The sequence below is a fragment of the Mus caroli genome, unplaced genomic scaffold, assembly GCF_978045245.1.
Source record: "Mus caroli unplaced genomic scaffold, Mus_caroli_1 scaffold_12, whole genome shotgun sequence".
Taxonomy (NCBI): domain Eukaryota; kingdom Metazoa; phylum Chordata; class Mammalia; order Rodentia; family Muridae; genus Mus; species Mus caroli.
In genome coordinates this window covers 2,400,897-2,428,397 of record NW_028227267.1, presented here as the reverse complement: position 1 = coordinate 2,428,397, position 27,501 = coordinate 2,400,897, and positions in this window count along the sequence as shown.

Below are 27,501 nucleotides of genomic sequence, written 5' to 3'. Positions count from 1 at the left end.
CACAAATGACTACCTTTGCAATCTTTATTGACGTGGACAAAATCTGTGGACCCATTTAAGAGGTGTGTGTGTGTGTGTGTGTGTATGTTTCTACCAATTTCTACTATTCTCTCCTTACCTAGTCTCTCCTGAGTGTGGTTCCAGATGTCACAAAAAAACCTTCAGGGTTCCACCCTGCCTGAGGCATGAGATATCAGCAGTGTGTGAAGGTCAGAGCTTTACTGTGGTCACGGTCAGAGGTCTAATGTTGTTAACTCCTGCAGCCTCTTTTTTTTTTTTTTATTTTAATCAGGAATGGTTGTTACCCTTTCAGGGCTGCTGTGAAGATGAACAATGAAATCTAAAAAGACACTTGGGAACTCTAGAATCCTTCATTTCCCTAGGAGCTATATAGCCCAGGCCAGCTTTCCCCCAGCTTTGTCCTGGGTATACTGCTTTTAGATAATTTCTCATGACACTTCTCAAAGAATTATTTCACCAGGGAAACTGATTCTGCAGTCACGTAGATTCAATATAAAGAACAAAAAAGCCGTGCATATAAACTTATATTTCATAAATTTATATTCAAATTTACACCTCCTTATATACTAAAGTAAAGTAAATGAAAGAAGCTATTATTACCAACCACTCCTGTGGCCTCTCTGTGGGGGAATGGCACAGACTAAACTTCTGAACTTGGCTTGGCTGTGAGAATCCAAGCCTCCTACCCAACCTAACCCTGAGCTGTTAATCCTGACTGAAATTACAATCAGCATTTCCAGTTTTGCAGCCCTTCTAGATATTGTTCTACATTTGATAAGTTGGCTCTTCTGTCTTCTTAATTATGCAGCTTTTAGGGGTATAACTATACTGTGATCAATGAACATGAAATAATTCACAAATCCATTGATTTAATTCAGAAGAGAGAGTGGACCATGCTAGGCCATCAGAGGTCTACAGTAATGACTTTTATATGTGAGAGAAGATTCTGCTGCTAAGGCGCAGACTCTAATAGGATTATCACATGATGAAGAAGTCCTCCTCCCTGTCATTATAAATGGGGATGACCAACTGACATTTTTGGTGAATCAAAGTTATCTTCTTTACCACCAGCCATTGATGCTGGGACATAGTGCATTCATGCTTTGTGCAGGCTGGCTATAATATTGTTCTGCTTCCATGTTGATAAGGTTGGTATGTAGGACTTTCTTAGCAAGCATGACTTCAGGCTGGTTATTTAGAACTTATGTTGGCTAAAGACATGGGTGGAAATATCTAAAGCTGACATATCACACGTAATTCTCAGTTTCATTGCTGGGTATGTGCATATACTACCATGTACATGTATGTTTGGGTACATGATTACATGAAGACCAATATTAAGCTGCCCATGATAGTCTTTAGATAATAATCCTACACTGGAAACTAATTTTCCAATGCTTTTGTCTTAGTTAGGGTTTCCATTGTTCTGAAGAGATACTGTGACCAACACAATTTTTATAAAGGACAATATTTAATTGAGGCTGGCTTACTGGTTCTGAGGTTCAGTCTATTATCATCATGGTGGGAAGCATAGCAGTATCCAACCAGGCATGGGCCTAGAGGAGCTGAGAGTTCTTCATCTTGTTCCAAAAGCAAACAGGGGAGGACTGACTCCCATGTGGCTAGGAGGAGGGTCTCAAAACCCACCCCTACAATGATACACTTCCTCCAACAAGACCATACCTCCTAATAGTGCCACTCCCTGGGACATGCATATTCAAACCACCACAGTTTCTTAACAGTAAAATGGATAAAGATTTGAAAAATTTATTTATGCATAGGATGCTCCAGACAAGAATAAAGAGCTAGCTAGAGATCCTGTGACAATATGGATGATCCTCACTCAAAAGGATCAGACTGGAGACTGGAAAACTATGAAATAAAGGGCAGGAACAGTGTATCCAGGCACTGGTCAGTGACTTGGGGATTGAATGTATAGATAACTCCATTCAGCTGGTTCTTCACTCTAGTGATATAGAATATATATCTCACATACAATCTATTATATTGTTTCAATTAAGCTAAAAGCCACAGTGAGCAAATCAAACACCAGGGTGGTATTTAAATAAAGACCCTGTGAACTCTTAGTATCATAGACAGATTCATATGTTAGTCAAGGACAGTGTCAGGCATGAACACACGGCAACAACCCTTACTTTCTTCTGGGGTCTAGCTCAGGTTTCCAAGGAGGTAATGGTGTAGTTAGCATTCTCAGCTGACATAGATTTATTTGGAGTTTTCCTTGTCAAAGTGCTTTGGTCTTTCAGTGCAAAGGGATATGGACTGACAGTTAGCAGCCTTGAGACTTTATATTTTCTCTCATATTTTCAACCAAATGTGAGAAATTAAATAATTGGCACATTTATGACTGTAAGAACAGCATTTGCTATACTCTGACAGGTGATGAAAAGACTCAGGGACACAGCAGTCTGGATAGCACATGTCCTCTGTTTTACATGATGTGTATTCTCTTATGTAATGTAGCATGTTACTAGAGCTTTAAATGCCCACAAATAGTTGTTGTTGGTCAGTTTATTTCTTTACTCAGCTTATTTGTCTTCCTAAGTTTCCCATTATCTTTACTGTTCCATTCTAGAAGTATGAATACAAGATATGATATTTAGGTTTTTTTTTTAACCTTAGGTTGTTACTAGGTGTGTTTCCATTATTGTTTAACACAGTTGTGTCAACATAAAAATGGCAATACTCACTGCCCCTTCCAACCCCAATGAACAAAGTTGAGATCTGAGGCAACAAATTGAAAGTTAAACTCTCTTTCCTTCAGAGAGTCCTCATAGTCTTGACAAAACAGATTATTTCAAGTGGGGAATGGTTTATAGAAGGTTTGAAATAGAGATGGAAAGAGGGAAAATGTAAAGGGCTCTTTGTAAGCATTAAAACTGTGATCCTACAAATTGTGGGTTGTAAGTCACATCCCAGCACCTACTTCACTCACCTTTTATTTTTAAATGTTTTTCATTTATGTACTTGTTGTTATTGAAGGAGGTAGAATTGTATATTTATGACACTCATGTGGGTGGAGGTCAACAACTTTGTGACTTGTTCTTTCCTTCCACATTTATGAGGGTTTTGGAGACCAGACTTAGAAAGACATGGATGCACTGGCCATCTCAATGTTTAGGCAACTACTCTGGCAAAAATATCCTTTGTTGGACACAGTCACACTCAGACACTGTGTTATATGTGCCCCCTTCTCCACTGAAGCAGCACAGGGGAGGAGCAGTGGGAAATAATGTGAGACCCTGCTAGGACTGCAAACAGTCACAATCTTTCCCTTCATTTACCAATCTCTGATTGAAATGAGAACACTTGTATTTCAAATATCATTTTTAATCTGATAAGTCCACCGGCATTCTCATGGCATCAGGAAGTGAGTACATGTTTTTAGTGTTGCTGATCATATTATTAACCTACCACTAGAGCATGATGCTCTAGCAACACTTGAGTACATTGTCATATGGCCCTTGCAAACATTAACAAGACATTGCAAGGAGACAAAAATCTTACTTTGCCATGTCTTTACAAGAGACTCATACCATGCAGGGACATCTCTCACACTCCCCCCTCCTGCTAGGCACTCATACTATTCTGGCATTGAGAAAGATCCTATCATTCCCTGTGTTCAGGTTCACACTACTCTGAAATACAGTCAGTTGTCATATTGTAGTCTTTGTAGGCAGGATCACAATCTCAGTATCAAAATCAATAAACTGATGAAAAAAACACAATCCCCATGCCTTTGAGCTCTTTGCCAAGTTAATAGTGACAAGAAACAGGCATTATCTCTATAGCAAGAAGATAGAGAAACGGAGACACAAAAAAGCCGTTTACCTGAAGCCACATAGTTAATTAACCATAACCTTTATTAGAACATCATTTCATCTTCATCATTAAACAGCCATGTTGTGACCAAGGCCAGCCAGGCGGTGGTAGGGATGGTGTGACATGGTTCCTGTCCCTGGAACTGAGCCAGCAGTATGTGAGCCTCCATGACTATTGCTGGTTTGCATAATAATGCACATATTTTCATGTTCTTCCTTTGAGGAATGTCATCTCTGTCAAGTTTAATGGCTCTATGATTATCAGAGACAGCACTAGTCCAGAAGGCAAGGGTGTATTTAATGTCTCTGCAAAATGGTAGGATGCTGTGATTTTCAGGACAGCCCTTAAGACTGTGGGAAAGAACACCAAAAACATGAGTTCAAAAATATATAATTTCTCAACTATACAAAATATAAGGATGCAATAAAAATTATATGAGGGGCTTCTTGGACCTAGAAAAACAGAAGCAACTGCATTTTGAGCCAACCCTCACAAAGATAAAAAGGTAAGCAGATACAAAGGCAGGTAGCTTCCTGAGTACAAGCCTAGCTTGGGACAGAAGGAGTTTAGTTCCAGGTCCAGGCGTGAGAGGAATGGTAATTCCCAACTGGCTTATTATCTGTGCTTAACAAAGGCATGCAGATCTCTAAATTCTTTTGAAATGTTAAAAAACCGTGATTGCTGTCTCTTGGTAAGAATCAAGGGACTGGGGTCATGGGATACTGGCTCATGGGATAATCGAAAGGGAATCTGGAAATAACTGAATTGATATTCAAATAAAAGACTGGGCTTTTGATCTACAAGGGATGAGCTATCCAGAGAGATTTTTTTTAGACTGGCAAGAGAAAGCTGTCTTGAGCAGAACATAAGACATTAGTTTGTAACCTACAACTTGATTTTGAGTCATTTGTTTTGCAACTCCTAGACACCCCTTCCTCAGCACTCCTCTCCAAGCTGAATCTGATCCTTGGCATGTTGCAGGATTTTTCTCTGGTGGATCTCTGCAAAAAGTAGCAAGTGATTTGATTGTTTATTTGTTCCTATAAAATGTCAGTTACATTAAGTCTTCCAGGGTCAGATGAGTCTGTCTGCAACTTCTGACATTAGAGGAGAAAGCAACAGTAGGGCCACATGAGCCAAAAGTGGGCCAATTCTGTAGTGTAATGACCCATGTCAAGACAATCTCATGGCATAAGATGCTGTTCTGTGTAGCTGACATAGATCTGGTGCACTGGGCAGAGAGACAGAGGCACAGTCTTAAGACCCTTCCCTTTAGAAGTAGCAAACATACCTACCTCTGGCACAAAGGGGGAAGCCACTTTCAGCCCCGTTCCTCATTCCTGTAAGCTAATAGCAAATTCTGTTATTTTAGTTGAACCTGAAAATTGAGAAGTTTCCTACATCTCCTATGTTATATCTATAACAAAGGGCCAGATTTGGAGGAGACTATTATCCTATGTCATAAGGAAGAGGATCAATTTGTTCTTATTTAAGTTCTGGAATGCATGATAAAGGCCAATTAACCTTCCAGCAGAAGAGAATAATGTGTTGTCTCCACATTATTTCTAGTAAATTTTGGAAGACTGCGAAGTCGGCCTCTGTTTTTATATTTCAAAAGGATGTAGGGAGTGGGAAAGCTAGGAATGGAGAAAAGAAATAAAATCCCAGCTTTTCTCTATGTACATGTGCATGTATATACAGCAGAAGCAAGGATCCAGCTGCACATGGTTAAAAGCTGAGATGTGTTCTCCATACTGTAAGTATGTTCTGTAACATACTTATAGAGCATACTATAAATAAGTTCCCAATATACCTCAATGCTCACAAATATACCTGTGGTTCCTCTGTGTCCTGTGGCAAGCCTTTGGGCACATGGTGTCTGTGTGGAGATGATGTATGGCCCCATACTAACTTAAGCAACACTGAAAGTCAGCTACTATAGTTTCTAAATATGGAAAACAAATCCAGAATCAGAGTATATGATGTGACTGATATGCCAATGGCCTGATTCATCAGAAACATGGGCATGATGATAGAACTCAGCATCTCACTGTCACTGTCGTCACCATAAGAAGACATGTTTTCTGACACTCTAATAATTAAAAGTTTCAAGATATGAATGAAACTTATTTCCTTTGATAGAAACATGGCTCCTAGAGTATAATCTAAACAATATGCTACTTCTGTAAGTATAGACCACATTCTTCCAGTAACTCAATCAACACTCAGTACAAATGGTGCTACTCTGAGCACTCAGTAGTCACTGATGCAAACAGAAGTCTCAACCCTTTAGAGTATTCATCACAGTAGCAAAAGAGAAGTAAGCAATGGCAGCTCCCCTGAAAGTTCTCATGATCCAGGAACACAAGCAAGGAATTAAGAGAAAGCATTCTGCAGCTTTGCTTGGTTGCACTACTCATCCAGGTGGACAGCTGCCTTTCTGCTTCTTATACAGCTGCCTACCCTTCTCTGAATGTGTGTGGATAATAAATGGATGGGGAGAAACGGGTCCACATCCTGTGCTTCATGCACATTGGTAGGGATTTATCTACTGTTTTACCTGAGTGTTGAAGGTATCTTTGAAGATTTAGGAGTAATGAGAGTGACCAATAGACCAACTATAGAACTATAAAGTTCACCTGAAGACACCTTATAAATGCCACCTTAATAAATCAAGAAGACTAGACATTTAAATCCCAGACAGGCTTCATGCTGAGGAAAGAGACCTAGGGGAGGATTCACTTACATGGAAACTGAGCCACATACTCCCACACCCTGTGTGAACCTGAATGATGGATAGGTAAAGAGACTGTAGAGTGGTTTCAGCCTCTGTAACAGCCCCAGGTCAGGTGTCTGCCGTGTCTGTGTTTACAAATGCTCCCACTGTGTCTATCTTTGACCTGATGACACTGTTTCTTTGATGGTCAAAGGAGCACCAATCATGAGCTTCTGTGGCCCAGTGAGGACCAGCCTTTTCTCCTCAGGACTCACCCAATGCAGGGTTCTCTGCCTCAGGCCCCCACATGACAACAGCAAATGCTTCCATTAATGGTGTCTATTTCCTGTTCCACTTCTCTACTCCCCAGCTATAACATCTCCCACAGCCTCAAATAGCCCCTTCCACTCAGTGTGTATTGCTGGGAACTCAACTTAAGGAAACATCTGTTGTGCCCTGGATACTTTTATTCCCTTCCTGGCCTAGAATATTCCTGTCCCTTCCTGGAGTGACAGAATACTAAGGCTTAAGAAGGTCTCACTTAGAAGGCAGGTAATGGGCCAGAATACTCTTCCAGCCACCGATGCAGGGAGTTTCCAAAATGGTTCTCTCAGCTGTTCACTGAATAATCTTATTTCATAAGGAATATTGACCACAGTGAAGTGTTATTAAGTGATCTGAGACTCAGAGAAAAACAATAAAACTAGAATCATGAAGCTCCCCCACCAGCCTCATTTCCCTTCTCTGGTCAACTAAGTACCTGGTTAGAAAGAGTCAGAATCTGATTCTCAATATCTCCAACAGACTTCAGAGACACACATTCAGCTCTGGGTACCCAACAGAGCATCTTTACATTTTGATACTCCATCACTACCAGTATTTTATCAAAACACTATGTTTTTTCCTTCAAATCTGTGATCTGATACATAAAATTTCTGCATATAACTTAGTTCAGACTTAATACTTTTTTCTCCTGGGAATGAAGCTATAATTTTCCAACATGTCGGCAGTAAAATATAATCCATTGAACTGAATTGAGTTAAAATTTCAAAGCACCTATATTTAATATAAATCATTTTAAACTCACTGGGCTTTATAAGATGATAAGAAAATTCTTGAAAATCTAATAAAGATGAGAGTTGTAATAAAATTTGAATGGGTTTCTGGAATAAATTCAGAATTTGAATATGGTATTGAAGATTACTAAACCAAATCTATAGGTTCCTTCTACATTTTGAATCATATTAAGAAATATTACACCAGCATCCTGTGGTGCACTGCCTCTAGTTCCAGGATGGTTTTGGAGTAGGCCTTTTTTTCCAATAAGAATTTATTGTATTTCTAGCTCTGTGAAGAATGTTATTTGTGTTTTGATAGGGACTGAACTGGATATATCAGTGTGTACTGTGGTCATTGAAAGGAATTCTCTTAAATCCATGAACAAAAGGATATTTTTCCATTTAGTTGTGACTTCTTTAATTTAGGTCACTGATGCACTATGGTTTCTATTTAGACCTCTACTACCTCATTTACTGCGTTGTAGTCTCAATAACAACTTTGAACATGGATCCCACAAAGTAAAAGTAGATGCATGTAGAAAATGTAGCTCACAAACAAGACCACACATGGATAGCAGCTGGTTTTAACAGAGGAACCAAGGGTACACTGAGAAGAACAGGCTGGGCAGCAGGTGATGCTCAGGAATCTGCATGTACACTGTGGAAAAGTTAAATGACCCCTTCACCATTCCAAGAATATGAAGCCAGCTCAGTGGATAAAGGCTTACTGAGAATCTGAGACGCCTAGACATGAACATGAGAACAAACTTAAGACAGAACCTGAATGAGTTTCTTATGTCTTACACACACACACACACACACACACACACACACACACACACACACACACACACAAGCAACAAAGACAAAATGAAATAAAACTCAGCACTTGTAGATGGGGAAGGAAACAGAGAACAGAGTGAAAATGTGATATAGCCTGTGGGAGCTAAGGTTTGCAAAATGTTACTACTGAAGTGTACCAGCCAAGATCCCTAAAGATCTCCTGGTACATCAATTTGTTAGTGCTGAAAGGTACCATATAATGTCCTTAACAATGTTTATTTGTGACACTTATTTCCTACTACCCAACTCTAACAGCCTAATATCCTGACAGGTATTTTAGAGCAGGTAATACAAAAGGATATAAGGAATCCAACAGTTGAATCGAAAAAAAAAATCCCTCCAGATTATGCAAATTAAAACAGAGCAAAAAAAAAAAAATCCTGACTCTCAAAAGATGTGCAGATGACCAGCAGCTATTCTATGAAAAGGAACTCAGCATCATTAACCAACAAGGGAATTGTCAACCAAGCTACAGTGAGATGCCACTTTACTCCAGTCAGAATGGATGACACCACAAAAATTGAAGGTAGCAAGTGCTGATGATGCAGTGAAAAGAGAGACTCTGAGACACAGCTTTTGAGGATGTAAACTAAATCAGCCACTGCCTAAGGCTGGGAATTCCTCAGGCAATTAAAATAGAATGATGCTGTGAGCTGAGTTGGTAATACCTCTCCTGAGTGTGTGCCCAAGGCAATGGAGACAGCACACCCTATAGACACCTGTACTATATCACTGCCAAAACTCCCAAGTGCCACGATGCACAATCAAACCAGTTGTCTTCCAACAGGTTAAAGAAGGAAATGCAGAATACAATGGATATTCTTTAGCCTTAACAAAATCAGGATCTTCTATTTGCAACACCACAGATGAGCACATAGGAGATGTGTTATTGTTAAGCAAGATGAGTCCAGCAGAGAAAAACAGTGCCACACAGTGCAGCTCACACATTGACTTTTAAATTGCAGTTCTGAGAGTAGAATACGCTTGGAAGGGTTAGAGCACACCTCGGATCCAAGCACTCGGCTAGGTAGGGAGAGGCTGAGGCAGGCTGACCTGAAGCTAGCCCAGGCTACAGGAGACCCTATATAAAACCAACCAACCAACCAACCAACCATACATCCAATCAAGTAAATAGATAAACAAAGAATAAATAAAGAGAAGGAGAATAATGGTCAGCAGGAAATGAAGTGTTTACAAGAAGGTAGAGGCAGATGGGAGCAGCTACTCAAAAGCCAAAACAAAACAAAGACAAAAACAGACAAACAAAAATAAAACAAAAACAACAATCATCCCAAACACCCCCAAAACTCCAAAACTAAAGCAACAAAACAAACAAAATCTTCCCCCCACATACACGTCCCACAATCAAACTACCCACAGGAAAACTGACCAGCAGCGGACCATACCTGGCCAGGCAAGCAGGAAATGACACAGATAGGAGGGACTATCAAGGTATGTAGATCAAAGGCTGCAAGCTCGAAACAGCACACACAAAGAAGCACTGAGAAACTGGCTTGTGTCTATGGGAATCTATCACTCAATTTTCGGAGTTCGAGACCAGCCTGGTCTACAAAGTGAGTCACTCAATTTTCTTAAGGATCTGTTTCCTTAGACCATGAATCACTATAGGCAATTCTCTAGAAATTAGTGTTGGAAACCAAGTATATAAGACCCTACAGGTGTAGTTCTGAGTTGACAAAGAATTAGCAAGCATGAAATCCATAAACGTGTACAGGCTAGCAGGAAGGGATGCTTTCATTCCAACACTACAGAAAGGGTAGGTATCAATTTTCAGGATCGAGGCAGTGGTATCAGGAAATATCCTGTGCCACATGATTACAGGCCAATGCTTTAAACACATTCATAGAGAAACATTTAATACATCTTTCTAAAACTTTTGCTTCTTTCAAAATAAAACATTTAGGTTTATTCTTTAGTGTGAATTATTGTATTTTGCTTTGATAGTACACTTTAGTGAGGATGTTTTAGTGTGTATTACTGCACTTTGTTTTGGAAGTACACTTCCCTCAGTATGTTCTGCTGAGGAATTCAGGTGAAGGAAGCATGACCTGGAGCTCACAGGAGCCCAGACAGAAGTGACCATGAGAATGGCACACTGGAGACCACACCTATATTTTAAAACAAATGTTTAAATTAACAGAAATTGTGTTTTGTTATTGGGTTAGGGATATTCTAAGCATACACTACGGGACCAGAAAGCATTGGTTCCTAACTTTTGCTTACTGGGAAGAATTGGTGATTTACTGAGCCAGGAAGCAGCGGCCCTCGGCTCTAAGACTCCACATCTCCCATGCACGCTCTGTGCATGCTTCCCATTGTACACAGCTGGCATGTCACCTGGTGACTCTCTATCACATATGCTTTGGGTGCTGTTTGTATGTACACTGTGGGGGAGATTGTGCTGAGAAGAAGGAAACCTTACTGCCTCCTCCCTGTGTTTCTTCCATGAACACAGTTCCAACACCAGGGCCGTGATAACCAGCTTTCTACTGCAAAGGACATCCAACCTACCTGCCCCACCCAGCTGTGAGCAAGGGCCCTTTTCTCTTCTCATTTCTCTTCTGTTTCCCACTAGTGTACTTCTCTACTCTGCTTTCAACCATTTTATAGATTTGGTACAGAAATAAAATAACAGCAATCACGTTGGTTTAGCCCTGTACTCTCCTAGAGACCTGCAATTCCAGCTCCTGGAGACAGGTGCAGAAGATGGGAAACTTTGAGGATAGATTTAGGTATAGACTGAGGCACTGTTAAAGGGCTGAAGAGAGGGAAGTGCTTAGTTATATTTCCAGAACCCCCATGAGAGGCTCCAACACTGAAGTGAAAGAACAGGGTTCTTGGGGGTCCTAACCCACCAGCCCAGCTGAACTGGCACAGATTTAAGCATAACCTCATAAATGTTACCACCTCAATTTTTAAGACAATTTAATACTCCATCACGCATATCCAGGAAGATACACACACACACACACACACACACACATCTTGCATTTCTTAGCTCATGGGTGTTAGCTTGCTTACATCATCATCATCTGTGCCATGAAACTAATGCTGACATGTGCAGTTGGCCTGGAATACAAAGGGACTCAAGTTCCCTCTTCTCTCTGTGCCCACATGTTTGTATCTGGTCTCTCTTTCACCCTTTCTGTCCTTATCTGCCCTAATGATTCTGCTCTGGTCTGTCTGCCCCTACCCCTTCTCCAGGCCCCTACTCCCTTTTGCCCAAATAACCTCCTTATACCAGGTGTATTGCATGTCGTGATTTCCCAGTCCTTTGGCATGGGCTGACCAGGTATGCCCCCTTCCACTGTATTATATTTCATACAAAGTCCACTTAGGAGGCTTCCAGAGCTCAGCCTTTATGACTAGTGACAGTCTAATTTTAATTCTGAAGTATTTTCATTTAAATTATGCTGCCGGGTAGATATTTTACTGATGGTGATATTACAGATCATTTATAATACTTCTTCATTTCCCCTTTGAAGCTGAGTGGAGGTGTGGTATGTGTATATGTGTGTTGTGTGTGTCCTATAAGTAGATAGCATGGGTATTTTGCCCATCTTTGCACCTTTCCTGTCCTTTCCCCTTCCCATCTGATCTTATAGAATGCAATAGTCTTCACACACAAAAAAAGTTACAATGGAAAAATTTACAATGGAAACTGAAAATCTCTCCCTGTAACATCAACTCTCAGAGAATGTATCACAGAGTAGAAGTACAGATAAGAATAACAAAATGATCAACAATAAAATTTGACATTTTTCACTCTTTTATGACAAATTTATTGCATTGGATAGGGAGCTGACAAAAAGTCTCAATCAAACTAATCGAAACATAAAATCAGTGAAAATCACACAGAGAGCCAAGGTGGAGGAGTCACTGTGCTTTTTTTGTTTGTTTGTTTGTTTGTTTCTCTTTAATTCATTCATTCATTTACTTTATATCCCATTGGCCTCTCCGGCCACCATCATCAACCTACCCTAGCACATCAAGTCAAATCAATTCCTAAGCGCATCCTCTTCTAGGGAAAAGGGGTCCAAAGGCAGGCAACAGATTCTGAGTCAGAGGCAGCCCCTTCTCCAATTGATAGTGGACCTATATGAAGACAAAGTTGCACATTTGCTATATATTCAGTCCATGTACATACTTTGGTTGGTGATTTAGTCTCTGTGAGCTCCCTCAGGCCAAGGTTAGTTGATTCTGTAGATTTTTCTATGGTATCCTTGATCCCTTGGGTTCCCTCAACTTTTCCACAAGACTCCCTGAGCTATGCATAATGTTTGGCTGTGGGTCTCTGAGTCTGTTTCCATAAGCTGATGGATGAAACCTCTCAAATGACATGTACGTCTGTAAGCATAGCAGAATATCATTAGTAGTGTCAGGGGTTGGCTCTCTCCCATGAGGTGGATCTCAAGTTGGACCAATCATTGGTTGGCCATTCCCTCAATCTCTGCTCCATCTTTACCCTTGTACATCCTGTAGGCTACATTGTAACATTTGAAACACTAGGGCAGCTAGCTTCTGTTCTGAACTGCTTTTTTATTTTTATTTATTTGTTTGTTTGTTTGTTTATTTATTTATTTATTTTAGTTAGGAAGAGTAAGTGTGACAATGACAAGGAAGGTTCTAGACTGAGAAATTTTGGTTTAGGTAGAAATGGACTGTGGAACCCATTGTGAAATTCTAAGAATCTTTTCAGCTACTTGGAGTCTCATGGCTAGATCTCAAAGAAGCGTTCTGCATGTTTGGATCACTTGTAAAATATAAGTTGTGCAGCTGGTAACAAGGAAGTCCCAAGTGCCAAGCCACACTTACTCCAGTGCTTTCTATGAAATGGAAGACTCATGAAGGTTAGGCTTTGTTCTTCCACTGTGTGCAATCTGGGGTCATAAAACAGGGTCTGAATCCAGGGACTGGCTGCACAGCAGGGTCCATGCTCTGTACTGGGCACCAGCCAGACTACATGGGGGTTGGGGAACAGATCTAAAGCCTCCATGCTCCTCAGAGAGGTGAAATTTGTGTTTAGAAGAACCACCTGAGATGATGCAGATGGCCCACTCCCTCACTTATGCTTATTCATCCTCAGCACCATCTCTGCATTATCATAACAACACGAACCCCATACACTTCCAACTACCTACAAGGACAGTTCCCCCATGGAGATTCCTGTTGTAGGAGAAAGACTATAGCAGGGACAATCTCCTATGACATAACCACAGGAAACTGTAGAAAGTTTTGGTGCTTGCTGTGGGCATGGGATGTTACTGCTGGAGATTTTATTACCTACTTGTATCATATTTTCCATGATGTTTCTCCTGTAAATCATGGGGGTAGTCACCTTGTTTTCAGACATTTGAAGGTCAGATTAACTCAACATAGAGGCAATAACCGTGATCAGTAAGCTCCACACAGCTGATCCTTTCACCAACTGGATATACCTTTAAAAGTAAGATACGAATCAGTCTGCTGGTCATTGGTGTGATTCAGTCATAACTTTCTGGACCCTTTATCCAAGGAAGTAATTTAAAAGAATAGAACATTAGGGGACACCTACACATTAAGTGCAGCCATGATGGGACGGTCCAGCAATCTGGAGCCTGCTGTGCAGACGCTCACACAGGGAGCATAGAAAGCACATTTCATCTGTAGAAAACAAGGCGTTCTCTGGAAGGAGTTTAGCAATTCCAAGAACACAAATAAAGTGAGCTGAGGGAAACGAGGAAACTGGCTGAAGAGAGCAGGGGTGGCTGAGGGGAAGAGATAATACTCACAGGAAGGAAGACCTTGCTGCAGGGAAAGCATCAGCACTTTAGCAACCAACAGGAGATCTGAGCTCAGGAGACTCAATGGCAGAACATTGAAAGGCAAAACAATGTGCTCACTATAGATCCAGCCATAGAGCAGAACAAATATGTCATCCTGGCCTCAACTGTGGTTTTGGTTCCACCTTTCCTCTCAGGGTGTCTGGATGCCACCAGTACACCAGCTTGAAGAAAACAGGGTGAAGTCTGGAATGGGTGGGGTGAGCCTCTTCCCCCCAGGGCACCAAATACCACCTCATTAGCATGGAAAGAGGTTCTGGGTGCTGGGAACTTGACTGACTACCCGGTTGGGGGTCACCTGGTTATGTGCTCCACAGAAACAGGAAAGAAGCTAATTTCAGTTTCACTCCTGCCAGGCTCATGGTTTAAGATTTCCCAGGTTTAAACATGCTTTACTTTGTCAGTTCTGTGCCTTACACTGAACTACATCCAAGATAGCAGAGGGTGACTCTTCCTTGTGAATGTAAAAGTAGAAAATGCTTTCTGCATATGGACAGGGAACAGGATACAAGTGAAGGACTCTGATGGAGCTGAAATTTCTGGGGTGTTGTTTAAGATGAAGATCTGTTTGAATTCTGACGCATTAATCTTGAAACAGGTGAACTTTTCCATTCAGTGCACACTTCTCATTCAAAACTGAACTTGTGAAAGCCATTGCAGCTGTGGCCAGCCTCTGACCAACTTACTGTGGACCCAATCCCCCCAAAACAGTCCCCTACAAAATGATCCAGTTTGAATACAGTTGCACTGAAGTCCACCAATTAGATCACTGCAGAAAGACACAAGAAGGTAAAAGGGCAATTAGCTTATGAGAGGCCCTGAGAGGCTACAGTATTTCACTGTTTGACTTAAATGTTACTTAGCTCTAATTGGCTATCTAGCTGTACTTATACATCAAAATGTTTTCTTCTTCCTTTTCTGGTATTTACCAGACCTAAGACTATCTTCATCCTGTAAGAGCCTCATAGAAATTCCGTGAGCACAGAAGCACCCAGTCATCATTAAATATTTGCCAAGCTGTTAAAATAAGTCCTCACAGTGTCACCGTGGGTTTGGGCACTTAGCAGCCATCACAGCTTCTAACAGATGCTCTAGGGCAGCAGTCACCTCCTCTATATGCTCTACATGAGGAAAAAGCTGCAGGTAAGAAGTCTCATAGCTCCTTCCTATGTAATCAGAGGTGACATAGGATAAATTTCCCCAAAGATTTACTTTATCATAAGCCAATAACTGTCTTGTCACACACATGATAAGTATTCACTATGCATGGAGGGACTGTAGCTTAGAAGCACAAAATTCTTGAGCTAGTATGTGTTCTTCAGGGTCCTTGCATAGTCAAGTTAAATAGTTGAGGACCTACCCATACTGGCCAGGCGTGCACAGCCTACAGAGGCTCAGAAGCAGCTTCTCCATTCGTTCTCATGTACACCAATGAACTACATAAATGCTACTTGGGATTATTTATTTCACCTCTCAAAACCAGAGAGAATATCTTCAAGAAGGGAAGAGAACATGTCCTTGTCCTCGGTGAACACAACCTGGTGAGTGCAATGCAAAATGTGCTAACAGTTCTTTGAGACATAAACTCCTCACAATGAAGCCAAGGATGATGGAAAGGGACTCTGAAGCAAATCTTCTCTCACAGTGAAGGAACACTCCTGAGCTTTGATGGTTGGGAGTGACTGAGACATAATGAAAACCATATCTGTTTGGGCTCTTCAGACCTTTCTTTTCTACCTTTTCTCTAGCCCAAAAAAACTTTTCTACATAGGAGAATGACACCTGGAGTCATCAGGCCTGTAACTGCCTCAGAACCCCCCCCCCCGAAACTATTGTTTATAGAGTTCTTTGTCAATAAAAAGAAGAAACTGGGTGATTCCCAACACTAGTCCCTGTACACTAGTCGTAGTTTGGGGGGTATGCTACAATTCAATCTGTCACACAGTCTCTAACTGAAAAAGTTTACTGCTGTTGCTTTTTGAGCTGGGTCTGACAAGCTTATGTACTTGAGAATCATCTTGAATATTTTTATCACCCATCTTTACTTCTAAGATCTGGATCTACAAGGCGTATCCTGGTCTATGCAGTGCTAGGGATCAAATCCAAGACCTCCTACATGCTAACTAAGACCTCTAGCAACTGATTGACAGCCCCAACCTCAGACAATTTTATAAAAGCTTTTATTTTTAGATGTGTCTTTGAGTTGTGAGTATGCATGGGAGAATATATCTATATCTATATCTATATCTATATCTATATCTATATCTATATCTATATCTATATCTATATCTATATCTATATCTATATCTATATCTATATCTATATATATATGTGTGTGTGTGTGTGTGTGTGTGTGTGTGTGTGTGTATGCTGTGAGAATGTGTATGTGTGTGTGAGTATGAGTGTGTGTATGTGTGTGTAGTGCTTCAGTATGTAAGGACACCAAATCCTGGACGATGGACAGATACATTCAAGGCTTTATCCCTTCTGTACATCTGTCTACCATGGAGCTCTGCTTAGTCCTAAGTATTTGGTCCATTTTACCACTGAGAAGTATATATCATTGTCAATTTACTGTTGTATACTTTTACTGAAATATATTTTTTCTAAATAAGTTTCTTTTTATTTCAACAGTGTATATTACCCTGAATATTCAGCACACTGGCATTTGAAGAAGCAGTATTAATTTCCTCACCCCTTCTTCCTGAAGCAGTCATAATTCCTGGTGGTTTTTCTTGAAAGTGCTCCCTGGTGGCAAGTCATGGGCACTCACTGGAAAGAGGCCTCATGAGCCTCAAAGAGAGGCCTGTCTTTATTTGGGCTACAAGGACAAAAAGAGGGATCTAAGCAAGCAGGACTTGCTAAGGGCCTACACCCATAACATCATGCCAGCTATCACAGCTTCTGTTGAGAACGATGCAGCTCAAGTGTTCCTTGCACTAAACATTGCCCAAATAAGCAAAGACCCAGGTTTCCTTGTTTTCTGAGTCTTCATTGGTGAAGACACCAATGCCACATGAAACATATGAAATAAACTTATACTTTTTCTATTGTTAACCTGTCTTTTCTAAATGACCCAACCATGAACCTAGTAAGAGTTATAAAGTCCTCATCAACAGCTTATACTAAGGTTAACATTGCATATGCAGCATCAGAGCATCTTATCATTATTAATCATTGCATTTATTTTTAAAAATAGATTTTGTTAATTGAGGAATCAGGGAGAAAGAAAGAATGAAAACAGTGCAAGTGTGAAGGGAAGGGGGAAGTTTCTTCTACCCCATGGGCCCTGAGGATCAGACGCAGGTCAGTGACTTAGTGACAAATGCCTGTACCCAGTAGGCCTTCTCACCAGACCTCAACATGACAACGTCACTCTATCTCTGTTGCTACTTGCAATCTCATTTTCACTAGCAAATAATTCAATGTACTATTTTGCCCTCATCTTCTTATTGATATTTGGATGGTATCTAGATTTATATTTGAACTAACACCTACCATGAGACCTGACACCCAGGTAAAGGGTGCCTTTAGGATACAACCTACAAGATAGGTTCCTTAGTCACACAGAATCAAGTCTGGAAGGTAAAGTGTTTTTATACAGACATATATGTCACAGGATTTTCCCTGTCCAATTACATTAGTGCACAGGAGACCTGTGATTGGGCAGGGAAAAGGGAGGCAGAGCTAAGAGTTGCAGAGACAGAGAGTGTTTCAGAGTAGGAGGAAAAGGAAGATGGTTGCAGAAGTGTACCCACATAGTGCTTTCCAGCCACAAGTAGCTATGATTTCGCAAGGTTAGAAATATTAGCATGTCAGGATGGCTGAGTGGTCTAAGGTGCCAGACTCAAGAAATACTGCAATTGGCTCTGAAATTATTGTATTGGCATCTTGTAATTGTGATATTATTCATACATAAATCTGATTGGTTAATTAAACATTAAGTGTCTTGATTCTACTGGGATACTGGGTATTGTGATGTGATGGCTGACCGTGGGGTGCATGGTAGTAAGAGAAACTCTGGGGCCCCCACCAGAGAGATGGCCCAGTGGGAGCCCTGTGGTACAGTGTGGCTGGAGAGTTGGCAGGCCAACAGGTGTGTGGAAGCATGGTCCAGCTCTGTGAAGAATTGGCATGTTCATTTTTTTTTTTTTTAATATTTCCCCCAACAGATTGATTCTTACCTACAGGTAATAATGGCTATGGTACACACCTGCCATCCTTCCAATACTAAATCCTGGCAACTTCAATGGATATAAAACATCAGTACAATATTGCCTTAATGGACATTGCTTTGATTACTAATGGGTAGTTAATGTGGGTAATGGCCATCTCTTATGACAAGAAGAACACCGTCTGCCCTTTACTGGATTTATATTCTGTATACATTGCTCCATGGTTTGTTTTTGTCAGCTGTTTTCAGTTGGGAGTTCTGTGATTCTTAGTACCAAATCTAAGTCTTTTTTAGGAGTATAAGTAGGTCATACTTATATGTATGTATATATGTACATACATATGTACATGTATGTGTTTCAAACATATAGTATAAATCCATTTGGATATCTACATTTGGTAAAATTGACATGATCAATGATGGACTGTGCACATTGGTAATTTTGCTTTTTCTGGAAAGAAGTGGTCAGAATAGAGTCAGAAAGGCTGGGATATTCACACTACAGTTTCCTATCAGAACTCACACAAATTTATACCATGTCAAGCACTGAGGCAAGAGCAGATATGCTGAGGGGCCATGATTTTATTCACTGCATGGTTATCATTAAAGTGGCACTTGCTGGTATGAAATCTCAAATTCAACTTTTTCCCCTTGGGTGTCTTTTTTGGGATTGTTTGACTTCATAATAATTAAGCAGTTAACATTAGAGTAGCTTGGGAGTAAAAGAAGCATAGGCTTGAGAAATGACCATTGTTACAGACATTACTGAAGTCATTCAACAACATCAGCAATTTTTCACAGATATAATTGAGCTGCAAGCCTTGCAAGTCCTAAGTGGAAAATTCATGGCCTATGACCCAGTTCTCTGGCTCTCAACAGAGATGCCTTAATGTGTCTTTTTTGGATGCAGACTTTTCATGACAAGTAGAAAGTTCATGTGGTATGCTTGCTTATGAAAGTAGGACTTCTCTAGTGGTCAAGTATAAGACACTTGGGATACTTCAGTAATGTAAAGGCATGTGTTGTTAGGCTTTGTAAGCTATGTAAATTTAAAAGGTTATAGAAGTACATATATGTATGGACCTAGAAACCTTTCCCTTTGGGAACTAACCTGACTGTCCTATTGCATGAAAGGACTTGACTGGAAATGGTGGACTGTAAAAGTAGGCCACAGGGGAGAATATGGTTACTTCCTGGGTTTCTGTGTTATGACACTGTCATTAGTAGTTTGTGCTAACCAAAATCTTACCTTGTTTTTTAGCACTCCATCATCATCTTGGGAAGGTGAGGTATGGAAAGTGGCTAGATCACATTCAAGTTCACAGACTGTGTCCAGAGATGCCCAGGCCCTTCTTGCTCCTCTTCAAGCTCTTGGAATTCTAACTACCCATTATTTACATAAATATACGTTTATATAATGGTTCAATACATGGGCCCTTTCCAAATGAGGAATTAGACTCTAAATTCCTAGATACTGCAAAGTCTGGAACTTATGCTGCCAGTGTGGTCACAGAGCAGATAATCACTGTCTTCCCTCATCTTTTAAGAAAACCCACACTCTTCATTTTAAAGCAAACATTTATATGTATCCTGCGCAAAAAAAAAAAAAAACCAAAAAAACAAAAACAAAACAAAACAAAAACAAAAAACAAAAAACCTCGGCACTAAATTAACAAGTGGTCATAGTCCTGCTGCTATACAATACACTCATTTTAATGATTTCAGGTTATTCTGAAGACAGTAATTATACATGGAGACTTAAAAAATATTAAACTCGATTTATATTATTATAAAAATGAATCCAATGGAGAATAGAAGATTAACTAGGGAATTAAACCAGGATTTCATATGTGTTATCATTGAGATATATTTCCAGCTCCTAGACACAGAAGTTTTAAGTAAAATTTACTGATATGAAACAATTATGTAGAAAAGAAGAGAGAGAGAGAGAAAGAAGAAAAAAAGGAGGAGAAAGAGAAAGAGGGAAGAAAAAAAGAGAACAGAAATGGAACAGGTTTTTTAGATGTACAGAAATAATAGTTGTAGATGTGCAAGGTAGGATGTACAAATATACATAATCTACTACACCATAAGATTGTGTCTAAGAATGAAGGATAAGGGATAGAGGCCAAGGGCTAGGCAACAACATCATCAAGATTTGCCTATGTAAGGGAATGAGAAGCTACTGATAATTCCAGACATTAGGATGACAAAGTCAGGCAAAGAGCTCATAAATCGTGGAATGGGACTGTCAGGTATGCCAGCACAGTTGGATTCAAGCCAACAAACAACCGATAACTACAATGGTAAAGCCAATACTCCAGTAATTCCTGAGATTCAAGCCTAATTGTGAACCTGGAATGTGCAAGATCCTGCTGGGTATACTTAGTCCAGTATGGAAACTAAGGGAACCTGTAGAGCTTTAAAACCAAGAAAAATATGGGTACTCTATAGAACATGCTAGGGCCAGGAAGTGCTATGGGAGTTTGTTATTCAATGCTAAGACAAAAACAAAAACAAAACAAAAACATGTGAATGGGATAAGAGAAAACCTCATTTTAACAAATTGTAGTATATATGACCACAGCCTTGTATCTGTGGCATACATGAACTCTACAGCTATATGGAAAAGACCACATTCTGCAATACTGCTCAACAGTTCACATACAAAAGAATACAAATAAAACATCACTACAGTTATGGTTTTATTTCTGCGAGATATAGAAATATTTCAGGAAAAAATGTTGAAAACTGTGCAGCCTTTCCTTTTCCAGTGCTAGAACTTACCAGTCCCAGACTCATTTCTGAGAGCTGTCTTCTCAAACTACACAGAACAGTTGTTGGTGATAGCTTGCTTAGCCTCTTAACAGCTCTAAGAAGTGGCCAGAAGTCTTAAGTGTTCTTTGGCAGTGTCAGTATAGCTCTGTTCTGCACTTGGTCTTCCTAGTGTCCCTAGTTCTATGTCATTCTTGTCTGGTATGCAGAGACAGCTACCAGCACCCATCCTAGTAAACATGTCTCACTTTGATCATCTGCTTAGATACTATTTCAAATAAGGCATGACCTAGACTATACTAGGTCAGGGTAGCCATATTTTTCTGGCAAACACAATTCAATCCATAATAGTCTTCACATTCTTTGGAGGTTTCTCATTGGAGATAGAATCCAACATGACACACAGCTCCAACATGACACACAGCTGAGAACCAGCCACTTTGAGAGATCTGGGAAACTCCATGAACATGTAGTAGTATATCTCCCCTGCGACCCCTGACTTGATTCCTGTTATGTATGTTTACTGGGCACATTCACAAGAAATGTGTCTCAGAGGGAAGAAGACTAGACTAGGGTAAAGGGCACCAGAAGACTGGAATCTACTAGTGAGGTTTAGACCATCAGTGTGCAGTATTTCAGAAAAGAGTTAGAAGCTTTGGGCCAGGGAACCAGTGGACAATGGTGAACAATTTGTATTCTATCTAAGTTGCATATCCTCTTTGTTTATGTCTCCTGTTATGCCCAGTCATGGCTAATTTTGAGACATACAGCCTGTCTTCCCAGAGGTTTATGGTGTTAAGGTGAATACAATATTTTGTGTTTGACAGGACAGTGCTTTCCAATCAAGTAAGAAGGCAAAGAACTCTTAATAGAAGGCATTGGAACTAAACAAACCGTGTTGAGAGAGGCTCAGCCAAAATGCTTAGCATCCTTTTACAACTTCAACAACACATAAAAGAACACATGGGCACAATAAAACCGAGCAAACAGCCATGAAGGGAAAGAAAGCAAGACAGACAGAAAACTTCCCAACTTTCCCAGCAAGCCAGGGATCCAGCTTGTGAGTATTGCCTGGCAGACCTTATCCTCTCCTCCCACTGGAAGGCTTTCTGCCCTTGTACTCTCATCAGGGGTTCCCTCCAACTTTTTACTAAGATGAAAATGATAGCCACTTTCCTAGTAGTTTGTGGAGCAAATGAGGCTTCAGAATCCCTTAACCATCTATCATGTCTAAGGACCCCATGGCATATTATGGAAAGAGCTGCCTGTGTGGAGCTGAGGACCATCCAAAGTTTAAGCTGACCTCACTGACTGACACAGTCGGAAAGGCATGTGCTTTGTAGCCCCAAGATCTGCATTTGGAATTTTACTCCAACTGTAACTGTTAAACTTTGTATTCTCCTTAAGCTTCATGGTGTTTACCTGTGAAAGAGAACTTCTGCTAATGATCTAACAGCCATGTTAGGGTCCTATTAAAACTATGGTGACTGCATAGATTGATATACGAGGTGCTGAATGCTTGGAGATTTACCTTTTTATGTAGTATGTGCTCCTTCCTATCGTGTTCCCTGTGCTCTAAGTTTACTGTGGCTCCAGAATGCAATACACACACTATTCATAGAGTCAAGGACATTTTTAAAACCAGCATCTTACTTTATACATCAAGCTGGGCTTGAGATCTCAATTTTCCTGCCTCAGTTTCCAAAGTCCTGTGATTAGGAGAATGTGCCAGCAGCCCTAGGAAAAGGCAACACTCTTAGATGCATAAATAGGGAAACTGTAGTACAGACAGAGATTCAGCACAGCCCAGGCTCTGGATAGGTCAGAGATAAATCTGAGAGTGTGAGGAAGAAGCAGCACATCAGAAGCTGTTATGAAAATTCCCATTTGCTTTTGAAATCTCAGATACTGGAGTCTCCACAATCCCATACTGCTGCCAAGAATCTCATTTCAGAAGCAGGGGATTAATTATTTCTGTTTGAGCAGCAGATACAGACATAAATAGACTATCAAGGAAACATCAAAAAGTCCCTCCATCACAGCCAACACACCCAGAGCAGCTGCCTGTCAATGTATTCTACTTTATAGTAGCTGCCTTTACCACCCAGGTATGTACATTGTTACACAATGAGAATTCACAGCACTAGGATATCTCCTGAGTTAATTTTAAGACATATATAAAAATTTATGCTTATTTTTAGCCAGAGGAAAATCAGTGGGTTTGTCTTATAAGATTTCATTCTTCTTTTAGGATGCAAAGCACAGATTTTAATAATATTCTCCCTCTACCTCTTCCCTTCTTTCTCCTCCGTGTACTTCTCCTCCCTCTCCTTCTCCATCTCTCTTCTCCTGTCTTTGAGACAGAGTCTCTCTATGCAGCCCTGGCTTTGGAACTCACTATTTATACCAGGCTACTAGCCTCAAACTCATAGAGATCTGACTGTCTTTGGCTCTCAAGTGCTTGGAAAGAGTTCTCTCATTGATGGCCAGATCATAGACACTCTCTTAACAGTGTCTGCTGCTGAGTTCATTGAGGCTGGAGAGATAGAGGAGTCGTTAAGAATATTTGCTACTCTTATGGCAGACCTAGATTCAGCTCTCAGCAACCATAGGGTTGCTTACAACCTTCCATAATTCTAGTTAAAGAGGATGCTCATAAGTCATCCATTTCTGGTCTCTATGGGCACCTGCATACATGTTGTATATATACATATATGAAGCCAATCACTCATATGCATAAAAATCGTAATGAATTTCACCTAGGCAACTTTACTTGATGTGACTGAAAGAAGTAAGAAAAAAATAAAACAAGACATTGATGTGGTAAGAAGGAAGCCCGATTAGAAGCTTTCAGTCAGAACCTCTTCTATTTGCCCTTACTCAAATTACTTTTCAAGGTGCAGACACCCAGTATCTTCCTCCATGCCTCCTGAAAGCAAAACTAAGCAATCTCCTGTCAGTTATTAACCCTTTGTTTCCTTAAACTTCAAACCATCACCCCTTAAAGGTTGATTCCTATGCAACCAGTAGCATCTCACCAAGTTCTAGAAAAATGAAATTGTAATGTGGCTCAAGCATAAAACAGATAGCAACATGTATGTTTGCATGTATGTATGCATTTATGTTATTAGCATACAAGGTAAAAAGGAGCCTCAAATATGACATGGCTCAGCTCTTAGGGAGCTATCATCAAACTGCGACAGGGACCTTTACAAAAGTGAATGGCATAGGCATAGCCCCAGGTTAGGTCTGGGATAGGCTAACTCACAGTTCCATGTTCTCTCCTTACTCCTGCCCCCCAAGAGAGTCAGCATACCTTTCTCATAAAAGAGAACAATACTTGAGGACTTGTTGACTAAGAGGCTGGCTCCAGGCAAAATGTAAATATGACATTTTTATTTATAAAAACAAAAGCCCACCTCTAAAGAACACTGTAGCCAAGAGGCATCTATAAGAAATGAGGGTTGCATGACAATGGACCTACGCACCATCCAGGAATGCTCGTCAGCCTGCAATACCAATTGCTCTGCATACCATGTATGCGCTGAACTTTCCATAAAATCTGGGCTGGAAGTAGGTCAAGGTTGCTAGGATTTATTGTTGGTCGCCTTGGGGGCTTCAGGCAGCCCAAGAGTGTCTACTCTGCTATATTTGATCTCCCAGGATGGGAATCCTGTTTCCTTAATTTCTCAGTCACAACAACAATCTAACAACAGAAATCTGTTAGGACGTACTGCATGTCAGATTGGCTGAGCTATGGAATTAGACTGTGAGGCTCTTGAGTGACTTCTAAGAATTAACAATCCTTTTATATGCCCTTGTGCTCACTGAAGCTAACTCTGTAATATCATTTGATATTGAATTAACTTCTGTAGTTTGAGCTAGCACCTGTGACAATACATTTTCAATACAGACATTCTTTGGCTACCTCCTGACAGCCTTGAAGCCATTTTATCTGCATCTACTTTCAATGTGAACTTTAAAAGGATGAGAGACAGTTGTTGAGCATTTCAAAGGCTTTATTGGTCCTGTACTGAGGCCAGAAGCCACAGGGGCATGGATTACATGGATCATAGAGTCATTCCAAGAAGGAAAACGAGTCAGAATTTAAAATGATCCTTCTCTGATGGTAACCCATACCCCTGGAATTTGTCACCAAATTCCAAATGTCTGTCTGTCTGTCTGTCTGTATTTCTGTCACTCCCTGCTTGTTTTCTTGGCTCCATCTTAATTTTGAAAGGATTCTTTAGGTAGAGCAAATTCCCTGCTACTTGTGTGTGAGGAGGTAGAGGGAAAAGTTGAGCACAATGAACAACACCAAAAAAGTTAAGGAAGTACTTCAAAAGATAAACTTTTTAGAGCCAAACCAATATTTGGAAAAATTTGCTCAAAAGCAGCAGGATACGAAGCATCAATAGTGAAGGCTAGGCTGAGCTCTAGCTGACTTTGCCACAGGAAGAATGAACACAGAATACACAGTCCTGGTATCTCCCACAGTACCAGGAGCCAGCACAGCCTCCACCTTCAAATAACCACACAAGTTTCTTCAAAGCTGGACAAGATCACTGCTATACTGCCTAGGCCTTCAGACAGAACTTTTAAAAACTGTGAATACTAAATGAATGAATACTAAATGAATACTTTTCACAAGCGAGTCATATTAAACTTGAAGCAGTCTAAGAATTCTTTTACTTTCTCACAGGACCTTTTATGCATCAGGGAGAAATGACCTTGGTTTAGAACTCATGCAACTCAGTTAAGAACCCAAAGTCGTCAGGGACACAGAACACCACCTGACAGGAGCAGACCGTCTGTGAACCGAGGACTACCAGCAGCATTGGTAACACAATAACCCAGAGGGAATCTCACAAGTTAGACTCCAACTTCAGGAGGGTCAATGGCTTTTCCCTATCATTGTCTCTCACTGGAGCTACGCACTCCAGTGGTGAGTATCTTCGGGAATCCTTCCTCCTCTGCTTAGCAGCTTTTGTCCCACACATCATAAAACAGAACAAGTCATAGCTGCTTAGCATGAACCAAAACCTAAAGGCCACCTTTTCTTATGTCACACCTTGCCATCATTACATGTTCATTTTTTTCCCCCAGAAAATTTCAGATAGAATTTTCAACAGAGAGAAACCAACATAATTGAACGGAGTCTGTCCACCATATAGTGTGAGTCTGCCAGGGGAAAGGCCCTGAGTACTTACTGGCTGGTGATGGGGTGCTGCATCCACTGGGAGGTGGGTGGCCATGGAGTGGAGGCAGGGAGAGTCCTCTGATGACAGGTGGGAACAGTAATGGGTAGGGTGCAGCTGGGTAGTGAGTCATGTGTCCACGCACTGCCGGGACTGGGCATGCGTGGCTGCTGGTGCTCATGCTTCAGGCTTCACTGAAGGATCAGTGCTCCAGGGTGGACACACATTACTACAGGTCCAGAATCACACAGAAGGAGGCGAGTGTGTCAGACAGGCTCAATAAGGTCCTGTCCAAAGCAAGCACATTCATCCGCTGACCTGGCTTCCTCCCAGCAGGGGCTCTCTGTCTCCCATTTTGCTTTTCAGATAACAGGAAGGATGCTGGTGCTGGCCAGCTGCCCAGCTTAGGGTTCTGGGGCAGTGGTCATCCTCAAATTCCAGGGCTGTTAATCCTGTCAGAATACAAACAAGCAAATGTATCACAAATCTAGGGAATTTCTCACTTTATTATTTTGCAAAAAATATTTTAATGATTTACACTTTCAAATTCCTTCTTTTCTCCATACATTTACAATTTTGTGGTTTTGGGTTTTCAAATTCAAGCCTTATAATATAGGTTAAGACATCTACATATAATTTTATCCTAACTGAGCTTCCTCTATTAAATCCCAGCACCACTCTGAATTCTGTTCCCTGTAACACAATTCTCTGTGCCCCACATTTCTCCATAGCCATGGTGAAGCATTTATTTCCTGTCCCTCTACTTACAGTATTTCTCTTGTTTTCATCTATGCTTCAAACCCTTAGTTCCCGAGAGTGAATCATCACTCAGTAAACATTTTCTGAATGAATATAATCATGTTATTCAGGAAAATTGTTTGTTTGATGCAATCTAGCCTATGGGCCTCCAAGTTCCTGTATACATACTATACAGGAACAATTTTGGATTTCACTGTTTCCATGTGAGATGGAACACCAGCAACAAAATATAACTGCAGGAAAAAGCTCAATTTTAATATGAAAAAAGGTA